The sequence below is a fragment of the Megalopta genalis genome, chromosome 1, assembly GCF_051020955.1.
Source record: "Megalopta genalis isolate 19385.01 chromosome 1, iyMegGena1_principal, whole genome shotgun sequence".
Taxonomy (NCBI): Eukaryota; Metazoa; Arthropoda; class Insecta; order Hymenoptera; family Halictidae; genus Megalopta; species Megalopta genalis.
This window is the reverse complement of record NC_135013.1, coordinates 24,330,235-24,342,489: the sequence shown is the minus strand read 5'-3', so window position 1 is coordinate 24,342,489 and position 12,255 is coordinate 24,330,235. Positions and strand designations below refer to the sequence as shown.

Sequence of the window (12,255 nt, the reverse complement as noted above, 5' to 3'; positions counted from 1 at the left end):
CATAATAAATTTAAAAACTGCACGTCATTTCAGAAGTAATTATATAAGATTAATTATTTATAATAAAGTTTGTATTGTATGCAAATATTGCATGCGATTTCATAAATAATTATCGAAGATCAATGCGTATTAATTATGTGCAACAAAGTTCATATCGAATTAAAAATTTAATGACATTGTATAAACAACTATTGCAGATTAATGAAGATTAATTATTTGTAGTAAAGTTCATATCGAATGAAAAAATGTAATGACGTTGCATAAATAATTGTTGAACATTGATAATGATTAATCATTTATAACAAGATTCAGATTGAACGTAAACATTGAACGTCATTTCATAAATAATTATCGATGATCAACGAGCATTAATTATTTACCGAAATTGCTTGACACAAATTAATCGAAAACGTCTCTCTTCCTTCAATAATTATAATAAGTTGAAAATAATCGAACGATATCCTCGAATCCTTCCAATAACCTTACAATTTTATACTTGACCGATTCATTTTTGTCGTAAATTTATAAAATAATATAACGACGCTGTTTACAGTAAACGCAAAAGCCCTCTTTGCAGAATTACCAGGGACGATCTCGCCTGCAAAATAAATCTCGAGGAATCCGTTAAATTGCATCGCCTTTGTCAGAGAGCTTTTTTCTTCGGTCGAGCACCGATCGCATAAAAATCTCGGAGTAACGTGAACGAAAGAAAGTAAGTGCTCTCGTGACAGAGGGGCCCGCGCGGCATCGATTGCAGCTGAACGCTCTCGATTAGCCGGTTTATATCGGCCAGCCGAAGGATCCCCGCTCGAGTTCGCGCGCGGCCCTCGTCCTGACAGCTTAAGACCGGTGTCCTTCGCGCCGACAACACGGCCCGGCGATCCGACGGCTTAATCGCGCGGAATAATTGGCGAGCTGCTCGATCGTATCGCAATTCTCGCTGATAACGAGCCGCGGAGACTCGCGTCCGTTCTCCGGCGATCCCGCCGCGGCGAGTGCGGAAGCGGAAAACGCGCGGCCGCTTGCGGATTTCGATCCCACGACCGGAACAGTCCCATTTCTCGCGGCGCGACGCCGCGTCGCGACGCAACCAGCCCAGACCAGCCGAGACGAGACTTTCGATCGCATCGATGGCTGCGTCCGATAATTAGCAATTAACGTTCATTATGGCTCGTTGCAGCGTGCCGCCTCGTGGCTCTGCGTGCAACCGGTGCTTGCAACGGCGTGTGACCGGGGGAAGGACTGTCACGGCGACGAGATGACGGACAGAAAGATCGCGGTTCTTTTCGAAATGGGAACCGGAAACTGTTGGGCCGTTGCATCGGGTTTGTTTCTCGTTTTATCGGGTCGTAATCGGTGTACACCGATTCCCATTAACCCTTTCGCCACGGCGGTTCAGTCCGCCGTAGCGCCCCTCCTGAACGGAACCACCCGCCGAAATTGTGCACATTGCGCGTGGATAGTGTATTTGGGAAGAAAAGGGATTTTTCTTTAAAACAATATAGTTATAATTTCTGCATAAGGTATAAAGTTATTTAATAGGTAAAAAAAGTTTCATTAACAATGGAAAAAGTGAAGAAATAATATATAATATACAGTAATAAAATAAAACATAATATATATTCATAATACAAAACATAATACATAATAATTAGTCCTAAAGTTAGTACTTTCGATTTTCTATCCCTTTATGACATGTAACACAATAATAATGGGAAATGCAGGTAGAACAAATATAACTTGAATGGTGTGTCGTTTATTTCGGACTGTCGTTTGTTTGTTTCGTCAAAAGATTCACGCAATAGTAACAAGAGGCGGTGCAGTCCAAAAATTAGGTCGCGATTTTACCAGTATGTCGGATATATCCGGCGTTCGTCCCCAGAGGGCGATCATGTGGATGTCGGATATATCCGGCGTTCGGCTCCGCGAGTGTTCATATGGATGACGGATATATCCGTCGTTCGGAGCGAAAGGGTTAATATTCGGAAACCTTTTAACCAGTTAGCTGTGGCGTCTCTTTTTCAATGCGTGTTTCACCCATACGTGTCGCGAGAATCAAGCGAGTATACTCGTCAAACACAGATTAAGTGTCGCTGTTAAAATATTGGATCGAAAAGACGGTTTTATTTTATAAAATTAATCATTTTATTAGTAATGTTTACTTATTCGCTTGACATCAACATATACTACGTACATAATAAACGAAAAACGCGGGAACAATCGAATATTTATAAAAGTTACAAATTCAAATTGCTGCTGCAAAGTGGTATTCAGCAAAGCAAGGTACAATACGCAATGGCACTTTGCACATCGAACACCAATATCGTAAATTGTTCACATAATTATTCATATTTTTTATTTGTTTGTTTTATTTCGGCCTGGCCTCAAAGTATTCTAAACATCTTGAAATTAGAAAATACGTTTTTGTTCTCACCAAAATTACAATTTAAATCGCCAATGGTCGCTATTTTTTGCGCACGACGAATATACTCGTCGAGACACAAAATAATGCTACTTCTCCATGACGAGTGAACTCGTCAAAGCTAACTGGTTAAAATGCAATAACTTTTGTAGGCTGGACTGAACGACTTGAATTTCTGTTTTTGGTTATATTGTTCAATGCATTGTTCATTTAAATGATTATTTCGCCTACTCGCGTTTGTCGCAAACGCATAAGTACAATCGCTTTTGCTATTATTCAAATTATGGAACGCCCCTAAACTCGTACAATTAGAACAAGCCTGTACTTTCGTCTAAGCTTTTGTCACATTTTAGCTCCTCGAATCGCTTGACGTAATAATTGTACTAGATTGCTCTGTTACACGAGACAAATCGCGGAGTCAGCGAACTGAAGCTCGCGTGACAGAAATTGTAGGATAGAGGAACTGGTTTATGAAGAAATTTTGCTGAATTATTCCACTATCGTGAAACATATCGAGTGTTAACCGTTTAGCTGTTGCAATCTGTTTGAAAAGTGTGCAAGTCGCTGTGATTGTACTATGTTTTATTTTCTTTGTATCTCGTTGAAATACAACACAGTTAGAAAATCTGTAATTTAATAAAGAAACTCAGAGTATATTATATCCTTGTGAACCAGTTAGCTGTGTTTGACGAGTATACTCGTCACTAAGAAATGGCAACATTTTGTGTTGTAACGAATATACTCGTGATGAAGAAATGGCAACATTGTGTGTTCTAATAAGTATATTCGTCAGGAAGAAATGTTGCAATGATTTCTGTTGTGACGAGTATACTCGTCACGAAGAAATGACATTTTGTGTTGTGACGAATATACTCGTGATGAAGAAATGGCAACATTTTGTGTTCTAATAAGTATATTCGTCAGGAGGAAATGTTGTAATGATTTCTGTTTCGACGAGTATACTCGTCACGAAGAAATGACATTTTGTGTTTGTAACGAGTATGCTCGTCACGATGAAATGGCGACATTTTGTGTTGTAATGAGTATAGTCGTCACGAAGAAATGGCAACGTTTTTTTTTTGTTATGACGAGTATATTCGTCACGAAGAAGTGGCAACATTTTGTGTTGTAACGAGTATACTCGTCATGAAGAAACGTTGCAACGTTGTCTATCATGACGAGTATTCTCGTCACGATGAAATGGCAACGTTTTCTATATTGACGAGTATACTCGTCACGAAAAAATCGCAACGTTTTCTCTTTTGTCGAGTATACACGTCACGAAGAAATGGCAACGTTCTCCGTTATGACGAGAATACTCGTCAAGAACAGCTGACTAACGTAGTCGTGCGCAGCGTATTTTATTTTATAAAATCAAAATTAATGTAAAATGAAGCAGCCTTGATCGTAGATTATGCTCGACCCGGTTCACTGGTATTTCTTGGCCCGCGCTTAACGAGGTCCACTCGGGAAGCATTTTTTTTTCACGCGTCCCATGAATTATGCACTACGAAGAATGACCGCAGCGCTCGAAGTCGCGCGACGAAGACTGAACTTTCTTTAATTGAACGAGTTTATTAGCTCGGATGCTGCTCGTAAACTTCGGTCGCAACTTCGAGGCTCTGCGAAAAGTGCGGGTAACGAGATATATAGGCGATTGCGATAGCCGACCGTTTAATTGAAGTTACCGGCAGATTCGCAGGTATCGCGAACGCCGAAGCATTTCAGGAGCGAAATGAACGGGAAAACAATTAGATGTCCAATCACGGTTAAAAAGCAGCGTCGACGGTATTTCGGTCGAACGAAACCGGAAGCGCGTATCGGAAATCAAACGGGATTACCTGACAAAGGATGCTCCCCGGCGCGTCGAAGGATTTCATCGATAAATGTGGAACAGATTTATAATTGGACCGCTGTGATCAATTTAGACGGTTATTTATGAACGCACCGGTAATAAAGGTACTTAACAATTCGAATATTTCTCGGTTTGCAGAATGAACGGTCAGTCGAGGCTCGCGTGATTTCGTAAAATCGTTTCGTATCTTGATTTCAGATCATTGGAGCTTTCTCAGAGTGTAACACCGGGTTATGACAGACTGTTTTAACTATTTCTGTTCTACATATTGTATCGTTTTCTAATAACGGAGAGAGTAGAACAATATAATTCTTTTGTAGACCATATTCACCTTTTCGCACATAAAATTAATCCCTTTATAAACCCTGTTTACCTTCTTGCAAATCAAATTCACTCATTTGCAATTTAAACTTGCTTATTTGTAATTATTTGTAATATCATTCGTGTTAAATTTAAAACACGAATGTCATTTCGTAGGAATTATTAAATATTAATTATTTGCAATAAAATTCATATTGAATATGATCGCATAAATAATGACTGGAGATGAATAAATATTAATTCTTTGTAAGAAAATTTACATTGAATGTGGAGATTGAACGTCATTTCATAAATAATTATCTAAGATCAATGAATATTAATTATTTCTGATAAAATTCATATTGAATTAAAAAATTGAATCACGTTTAGTAAATAATTATTACACAGGCTGTTTTAACCGGTTGACCGTTGCAATCTCTTTTTTCTCTCATTTATGACAAAATTGAGTAGATGAAATACAAAACAGTAAACACATTTAAAATAAAAATTAAAAATACTGTTGTATTATTTTAAACTTGATAACATAATTAGAGCAAGGAAGGAATGACTGTTTATCTTTTCTATCTTGTAATTAATGCAATCAATTTTTATTTTGCATAAAAATCCACAGTATAATTGTAATATATAATTCTGGTTCAATGAGATGACTGTTTTATTTTTCAATTATATCTCTAACATTTCTTTATTTGCTTAACATAAACAGATAGCTGTTTTCGGCGACTATACTCGTCGTATTGTAAAGTTATGTCATTTCTTCACGTCGAGTATACTCGTTGAAAACAGCCATCTGGTTAATTAACCCTTTGCACTCGAAGCTATTTTAAAATATTTTAAAGTATTATAATATTATAATAAAAAAATAATAATATATTATAATTTTATATATAAAATAATATTATATAATATTATAATAATAATAATATTTTAATATTATATATTATTATATTATTATATATATATATATATATATATATATATATATATATATATATATATATATATTATATTATTATTATCTTATTATTTTTTTATTATATTTTTATTTTTCTCACTTATAACATTTTTTACTTTATATGATAAAACGCATTTTATGCATATGAAATTGACTCTTGGCACTCACCCAACAGTTACACTCTTAACAACGTTTTAAATCTAAATTTCGTTAATATAAAACTAATCTTAAAACGTGATGTAACAAATTTTCGTAGTGTCTCTGAGTCACCACTCGAGTGCAAACCGAAATTACTTTTGCAACAAACCGATATATTTTCTTCTTTCGAGCTTTTTTGTATTTCACGCGACTGCTACATTGTTATTACTTTACTCTCATTGTAACAAAAGGCTTTATCCGGCCGACAAATAAAGTTATTATTATTATTATAAGACGAAGGTTTAAAAATAAGAGAAGATATAAACCGAGAAAGGAGATTTACACGCAGAGTGATCAACGACTAAGCCAAGATCAGCTGATCGTGCGTTCGTCGCGCTGAATATTTCCACCGATCGACGAGCTCGACGACGAACAGATCGAAGCAGCTCGCAAGACGAGCCGCGTAAACTCGCGTAATCAGTATGCAAAGGCGGCATCATTTCGAAGTTCATCGGGAAAAAAAAAGCGTTCCGATGCGGAAAATACGGCCGCGCTCGGTATACGATGGTAATTACGCGGCTCGCCGACCCGAACCGTGAAATAATACCGACCTCGCGTCGATCGCGGACACGCGTTAATCTTTTCGCACGATGCCGGGTAATAACAGATGGAAAGTGGATCGATAAGAGATGACCCGTAAGCGGAACAGTCGCGATAACGCGTCGTTGCACGATGAACGACCGGCTCGGCGCCACCGGTGGCCTCCGCATAATATTATTATTTACTATGGATTCTCCTATAATAACTCGCGTTGTATTACGCGGGGGGACAGGGATCGCCTGCCGGAACAATCAATTTCGGTAAACTGATACATTTTAACCCCTTCACGCGCAGAAACGTATTAACACGGGCGTGCAAAACCGGCCAAAATGTGCAGACCCGTATATATACGGTCGGCGTCGCAACTTATGTCGCTAAAATGTTCAGATTCGAATATATCCGGGCAGTAAAAATAACTTAATAAAAACCAAGGAAAACATTCAATTTATTGATATTCATCGTGTAATTCTGTATTGTAAGCTGTAAAGTTTGTTTATTTGGGATTATAAAATATGGCCTTTTAGGGTGACACTTATAAGCATCTCTGACCTGGTAATTGTTTCTATCTACCTATATCCATTATTGCGTATCTAATTAGCGTTGGCACTTTTGTGAGTTTTGTTATGACTAATTTATTTACTACTCTCCAGTTATCTCCGATCTCTTTCTATTTTTTGCTTATTCAGGAATAAAATATGCACTTTTAGGATGGAAGTAAAGTAGACGTTATCAAAGTGAATTTCTTCAAAGACAATTGTTTTTTATTTTTTACAAATATTATTAGTGGCAACATATAAAAACGTTTTTGTTTTATGGTGTATTTTTATAGAGAGTAAATTGGATTTTTAGTGTATAAAAGGTATGTTTTCTAATGTTGAAATAAGGAATGTTGGGCTATGTGCTCTGCACCTTGTTTTGAAATTTACCATACAAAAGAAAATTTTGAATAGTTTTAGTTTATTATATATTTTTCAGCTAATAAATATTATTATTATATTATTACAAATTTAGGTAAAATTAAATATTTTTCAGTTTTTTTTTTCGTCTCCTCCTTCCCCTTCAAAATAGTAACTGGTAATTGAAAAACAGTACGATGGGTACAAAATTCGATCTGCAATGCGATTCAATATTCACTATAATTATTTATCCACTATTTTTATTGAATTTTTAGTAATTTTTGCATTTTTTTTACATATTTATTGAAATTAAGGTCCAAATATGTATTTTCTTAGATAAAAAAAATTGATTTTTTTTGGTCGGTTTTTTTTTTTTAAATTGTGCATTAAGGGGTTAATAACACTATTTATTCCGATGCCTCGACGTTACCGTATTTGTTTAGATAAAATGGATAACAGTCCCGTTTCACATTCGACTACAAGTATCAACTTTCGCAAACAGATAAATTTTCATAATAGAATTTAGTGTTCAATGGTTCGCGAGCGTTTCGATGGTCCTCCAGAGAATCAGGTTTGCGATAGTACATACGAAATGAGAATCGATGTATCTAGTACACTCAGATTTCCACCGCTAATCTGATTTAATTTGACCACTTGTATGAAGTACGCGCGCTGGTCGAGATTAATTCAATTCATCCTCCGGTCCATTTGTTTCAAAATTTTCGATGCTATGTATTTATTTCGATTAAATGATACCAGTCCGTTTAACCACTTCACTGGATTGTTCTAATCTTAAGATCAATTTTTTGTATGCGTTTTTTCATTGATCGCGCTGGGTACAGTTTCTTCCGGCGAGTTGTTCTGGAAATAATTCTAAAGTCTGCGGAATTTATGAATATGTTTCAGGAGCATTTTTACCTAAATCGTAGAAGTATTTTTGTCGTAAAATGTACAATTGAGCCGTTTATTTTGAAAGTGGCATAAATCACTTTGTTTTTAAGTCGATATATTTAAGGGTTTGCGTTTTAACACGTTTAAAAATATGGATGCTAACTTTCGAGAAGATTTATTTGTATCTCAGGATACTGATATTTTTCTCAGTATAAATAATTTCGTATAAACATTAAGAAATCACCACTTTTCATTACGGTAGAGTGACTTATGCCACTTTCAAAATAAACGGCTCAATTGCTGTTTCCTTATGACGCGTATACGCGTCGTCCACGGCTGAAGGATTAACACGACTTATATACAGGATGTCCCAAAAATGTCTCGTAATACGGAAATGGTAGATTCCTCAGATCATTTGAAGCAACTTTTTCCTTTACAAAAATGTTCTCCGAGGCACCGTTAACGAGTTATTAACGAAAAACAGTGGCCAATGAGAGGCGAGCTCAGCTGGCGCGAGGCGACCGAGCCAATGAGCGGAACTGGGCTTCGCGCGCTGGTTGGCTGGACCGCCTCGCGTCAGCCGTACTCGATTCTTATTAGTCACTGTTTTTCGTTAATAACTCGTTAACGGTGCCTCGGAGAAAATTTGTGTAAAGGAAAGAGTTGCTTCAAATGACCTGAGGAACATGTGCAATAAATAAACAAAATTTATGTTTCTACTTACTTTAAGAAGTGCTTTATTATATGAGAAAACAATTGATTCAATGATACTATCATAAACAATAAAAAGGAGCAATAATTCTTCTAACAATATCGTGTCCGAATATTAATGCGAGCCACTGTATATACCAACAATCAACTCTTGAAAATAAACAAACTCGAATAATGGAATTTAATATTCGATGCTTTCGAGTGTTTCGATGATCCTCTAGAGAATCAGTTTCGCGCGATAGTTCGGTATCAAATGAAAATCGATGAATCTAGCATGCTCAGATTTCCACTCCGAATTTGATTTAATTTAATCACTTGTAATTCGATTTAGTCCAACCACTTGTTGTACACGAAGTCTGCACGTTACTCCAGATCAATTCAATTCATTTTCTCGTTCGATTGACGTAGAGTCTGAAACGTTATGCGCATTTATTTCGACCGACTTTTGTTATAAATCCATCAAACCCGCAGTCTAATTACGACAGCCACGCGTGCACATTTTCGAAAGAGATTGCAACAGTCGATTGCAACGATTGGTCGAAACAGTCTCTGTAATAATGATTTACGAAACGGTAATTCAATTTTTTAATTCAACATGAATTTTATCAGAAATAATTAACACTAAACCTACCGCGGTCAAAGTGACCGCTTTCCTTATTTCGCAATTCTGCAAAGTTCCGAGACTCTTTCGTGGAAAACGCTTGGATCAGTTATATTATTGGAGCAAGTTTTATAACGAAAGCTTTTTAAATTCCAAATAAATTCGGTCTTCTCGCTTTTGTGATGCAGTACATGCCAGTTAGTATTACTGTTTTAGGTAGGTTGAATGTTAATACTCATTGATCTTCGATAAATACAGCTTGAAACACGCTGATCGATACCTTTGACACCTGCGTTGTTTACTTTTCTTCGTTGTGCATGTGCCAGCAGTTTCTTGCGAGCATATCTTGTCGTAAACACACACCAGAGCGGACACCGCGCGTGCATCGTGTACGACGCGCGAAACTTTTTTCATCGCGTTGTGCAAACCCTGACATAATTTTCGCGCTGTGTCGAACGAGAAAACCCGTGTCGCACGGAAAGCTGCCGCATTTTCACCGGGATGAACAAAATGCTTTCGATCAACGAACACATTTTCCGGATCGGCGAAAGATTTGTCGCCTCCGAACGAGCTGCGAAGTTGTTAAAAATAACGCGATTTACATCGTCTACAATTTTAGCCAACTGATTTTGGACCGTAGTTTCTGATTGTTTCTTTTGCAATCCCTGAATCTATGACAATGTTTTTTGACGGAAATTCTTATGCGCAACTTTTCATGTATTATAGTAAAGATCAGAGGAGGTTTGAATAAGTCCAATCTTGTTATTGTTATAAAACGATATGTAAAGGAAATTTTCCCTAATCGACGCTCAGATGTGCAGAGAAATGGACAATTTGGGAAGAGAAGATTCGATTATTCAAGTCTTGCGACTCGTTTTTATAGTTGCCGATTGTCAACAACTGAATTATTTAGGGCTTGGCAGTTCCAGTGTTAAATTATATATTATAATCATATATTATTATATTATATATTATATATATTACATTACATTACATTACATTACATTACATTACATTACATTACATTACATTACATTACATTACATTACATTACATTACATTACATTACATTACATTACATTACATTACATTACATTACATTACATTACATTACATTACATTACATTACATTACATTACATTACATTACATTACATTACATTACATTACATTACATTACATTACATTACATTACATTACATTACATTACATTACATTACATTACATTACATTACATTACATTACATTACATTACATTACATTACATTACATTACATTACATTACATTACATTACATTACATTACATTACATTACATTACATTACATTACATTACATTACATTACATTACATTACATTACATTACATTACATTACATTACATTACATTACATTACATTACATTACATTACATTACATTACATTACATTACATTACATTACATTACATTACATTACATTACATTACATTACATTACATTACATTACATTACATTACATTACATTACATTACATTACATTACATTACATTACATTACATTACATTACATTACATTACATTACATTACATTACATTACATTACATTACATTACATTACATTACATTACATTACATTACATTACATTACATTACATTACATTACATTACATTACATTATATTATTATATTATTATATTATTATATTATTATATTATTATATTATTATATTATTATATTATATATATTATAATCATATATTATATGATTCATTTATATTAATAAAGTGCCGATCAGTTGTAATCGCATTTACCATATAACTGTAACGAAAGTCGACGCAGATTTCATTGTTTGCGATGGTAAAACCCGTATCGAAGGAATTGAAAGAAATTCAGCGGTTAATGCGATCGAAAATCGAAGAATGTCCACGCTTGGTAAACACGAAATCGAGAATATATCAGCTCGTTACAGGTACTAAATATAGAAACTTTATGCGCAGCGGACTCCGTTAATTACACGAGAACGTGCTCAGACCGTATTAGCTGAAATGATCTGATTAGAGAAATCGCGTTTGACGCAAGAGGAAGTAACTAGGCGCGCAACGGCGTAAACTACATTGGTTAATAATTAGCGTCTAAAGCGCAAGTATTATAACTGTCAACATAAATAAACCGTCATTCAGAGCCACGCCGCATTAAGGTAGATTAATGTGAACGTGATAAAGTGCAACATAATCCTGCAATGGAAAAGATAGATTGGAAAACTCGGCACTATAGTGTTGACATTTAGCAATTTAGACTACTAACTACTAACTAGCAACTTTTGTTGCTTACAATTAGGCAGCGGGTCTTTGTGCGAAATAAAAATCGGTCGATCGCAGAGATTATTTTTTTCTTAAAAAGAAACAATGAGCATTTATTTGTTGAGACCTTTAGCAATTTTTGTTATACGTCCAATGAAGTACTTGTATCGTACTTGTTGAATAAATTTTCCCATGAATGTATACTCTTTGCAATTTCAATATAACATAAATGTTTCACAATTTCAATGATCGTAAATTCAATTTGGAAATTTGGAAATTCAATTTCGCGTTGTTCGAATAAAGTAAACCTGGTGTTAATAATCTGACTAATTGCAAGTTCAAAGTAATAACACCTCGATATTCTGAACATCATTTAATCTTTTCACAGTTTTTTGTTTTACCTTTATCTAGTAATTTTGTTCACAAATGCATAAAATCCGCACTCCACTCACAGTATAATGCGAATCGATATAGTGTGTTTATTTCATCCTACTCACAGTGATGAAATGCCTTCGTTATTTTTGCCGATATCAAGAAATGTGTTGGCACAGCTTTGTTCAGTTCTCAAAGCTAAGAATATGATGACCTATATT

At 35.3% G+C, this 12,255-nt stretch overlaps 1 protein-coding gene across 1 annotated transcript in view; it reads left to right on the top strand.

Annotated features, from left to right (window-relative positions):
* Positions 1-12,255, top strand: part of LOC117227620 (uncharacterized) — a 159,209-nt gene that overhangs the window by 135,131 nt on the left and 11,823 nt on the right. The window lies entirely within an intron of this gene.